Here is a 3,239-nt window from a genome sequence, read left to right as displayed (position 1 = left end):
GCGTGGCCTCCTCTGTGCAATCTTGGACCTTGTGGTATAAGGCTGTCCTCTCCCACCATTTATGGGTACAAGTGTAGGCCTGCGTATCATATGTCTAAATATTTAAGAGCCAAGGGTTAAAATATGATTTATACTCTTAACGAACATGATTTTGCAATGACCCAAAAGACCAGGTTTGAAGTTAGAATTCCCAGACTCCTGGGAATTCTGTGCCAGAATGCAGCAGCTTGTGCCCTTGGTTCCCAGCCCACTGGTAGCCCCTTTCCCTTCACATCTAAAGCCCTGACTCAGAGAGCAAGGACCTCACATACACACTGGCAGATGTTGGAAAGGGGAAGTTGTTAGGGGAAACAATGACTGAAACTGCCCACCCTGTCAGGCACTACAGTAACTATTTGCATGAGTTATTTTACAACAGGAGGTCCTGGTAAGGAACATAGAACTAACAAGCCATCACCAACTGGAAGAATTCAGGAGAACTCAAAAGGAGACTCCATGTGTCCTACCACCTCCCAGAATCCTCACTGAAATCCATCTCGGCTGAGCAATGCATGTGCCACCAAGAAGCACCCTGATTCAGAGTGAGTGGCTGGAAACAACCCAGAAACTAACCCCATCGCCATAAAATCCGAGACTGAGGGCCATGTGGTAGAGCAGCCCTGCTGGGTTCCCCTTACCTTCCTGCTCTCTGCCTGGGTGCCTTTTTCCAATAAAATCGCATGCTTTGTCAGAACATGTGTCTCCTCGGATGATTCATTTCTGAGTGTTAGACAAGAGTATACTCTTGGGTCCTGGAAGGGGTCCCCCTTCCTGCAACACAGACATCTCGGCTTTTGCATCCAAAGTTTGTCTTCACTCCACCCCAGTGCGCGTGCACACACACACGCACGCGCATACACAGATCCTCTGGCAAGGGTGTTCACACCAGCCTTGTGGTCCACACTCAGGATAGGTGAACAGGGAAAAGGGCTGCACAGGATCTGAAAGTGGGAACAGGCTGTTTGGCTACTTGTGCAGGAACCCTGGGTATTCGGATTAGAGTTAAAAAGAGCACAGGTGTGGGCTTCAGGGCTAAGGATGTGCCCTTCGCCCTGCCATCTACTCAGGTCATAGTGAAGGCTGCAGCTGGAGGAGGACCAAAGTGGAAACACCAAAAGCAGGGAGGAGCAAACTGTGGCAGATGGGTCAAATCTAATTCACTGCTTGCTTCTGTGAATAAACTTGTATGGGAACACAGCTGCACCTAATTTGTTTACATATTGTCTATGGCTGCTTTCTCTCCACAATGGCAGGGTTGAGAAGCTGCAACAGATTCTGTGTCCGTGCATACTAAGTCACTTCAGTCATGTCTGACTCTTTGCAACCCTATGGACTGTAATCCACCAGTTTCCTCTGTCCATGGGTTTCTCCAGGCAAGAATACTGGAGTGGATTGTCATGCCCTCCTCCAGGAGATTTTCCCAACCCAGGGATCGAACACACATCTCTTCTGCTGCTGGCATTGGCAGGTGGGTTCTTTCCCACTAGCGCCACATGGGAAGCCCTCAGAATGGCCTGCTGCTGCTGCTAAGTCACTTCAGTCGTGTCCAACTCTGTGCGACCCCATAGACGGCAGCCCACCAGGCTCCCCCGTCCCTGGGATTCTCCAGGCAAGAACACTGGAGTGGGTTGCCTTTTCCTTCTCCAATGCATGAAAGTGAAAGTGAAGTCGCTCAGTTGTGTCCGAATCTTAGCGACCCCTTGGACTGCAGCCTACCAGGCTCCTCCGTCCATGGGATTTTCCAGGCAAGAGTACTGGAGTGGGTTGCCATTGCCTTCTCCCAGAATGGCCTACAAAGCCTAAAATATTACTATGCAATTCTTCATCTAAAGCATGGTACCCAAAGCAGGGTCTAATGCTGCTTGAAGTCTAAGGCTGTTTTTTAATTCAGACACCCTAATTCCAGGATAAATTGTGTTTCCCCTCTTTTCCCTTTCTTTATTGAAAATGATTTTTACCCTAAACTTTCTTTTATCTGTCTATCTATTTACTTTTGGCTGTGTAGCATATGGCATCTTAGTTCCTCAACCAGGGATCCAACACATGCCCCCTGCAGAGGAAGTGTGGAGTCTTAACCACTGGACTGCCAGGGAAGTCCCTTATTAAACTTAAGCAACACTTTGCTGTGCACATTTAATTCACTTGGCTGATAAAGGTGGTATATAAGCCCAATTTGCAGATGAGCTGAGTGGGGCTCGGGGAATGTAAGGTCATATATTTAAGTGGTGGCAGGACCAGAATTTCTGCAGAGGAGGTGCTTAGAGATGGCTATAGGATCTGAAGGAGAGTGAGAGTGGAACTACTTGGGTGTCAACTCTAAATTGGCACTTGACATGGACACTTGCCATCTACCTCTAGAGGATTAAATCATGTGCTGCTGCAGTTGCTGATTTTCAATACCCCCTGAAAGGAGCTCAAGATGGAGAGCAGAAATGAGGCACTCCATGCTCTGAAAACAGACAGAGCAGGTCTTCAGATAGTTAGACATTTTGAGGAGCCAATTTTATGAGCCCAATCCTTGTATCTGCTCATGTCTAAAAAAGCACTAAAAATCCTTCATGGTGATGACTGCTCCTCGTGACTAACAAAAACCTTCATTAAAATAAATATGTGCTCGATTGCATGTATTCCTCTTTCACCAAAATCACATGTATACTGTCCTTCCCCCTACTCCTTTGGAGCAGTTTTGAGAGGAGAATCTGAGTTCTTGTCCATGGAGCCGAAGAATGGAATCCAGGAACATGCAAACACTCACAGAAGCAAGCAAATAGAATTTATTAAAGAGGAGGAAAGTACAAAGCCCTCAGTATAGATACTGAGAGGAGGTAAAAAGTTCCCCCAAGGTGGATCTTACACCAGTTTTTATATCCTTCCTTAAATCACATTATTTCTAACCAATCAATTTAAAGGTCAAGATACTTAATATCTTTATGGCTTCTCTTGATCCTTGGATTAAGTCACCACCCTTTTTCATGCCCTTTGGCCATTTTACCATGGACCAGATGTATGGTTTAAGATTAATGATCCTCAGTTGTTTTACCCTCAAGCATATGGAACAGAATTTGTTTACTGCCCTTCCCTGGATCTGAGTGCTGATGATTTATTAGACTAAACACACATTCCAGGAATTCAGGACAATGGAGTTGGATGTTTACTGAAAACAAGACCGAGGTCTCAGAGTTCTACACTGACTGCCTAGT

Source organism: Bos taurus, chromosome 3 (assembly GCF_002263795.3).
Source record: "Bos taurus isolate L1 Dominette 01449 registration number 42190680 breed Hereford chromosome 3, ARS-UCD2.0, whole genome shotgun sequence".
Lineage (NCBI taxonomy): Eukaryota > Metazoa > Chordata > Mammalia > Artiodactyla > Bovidae > Bos > Bos taurus.
Note: the sequence above shows the minus strand (reverse complement) of the source record.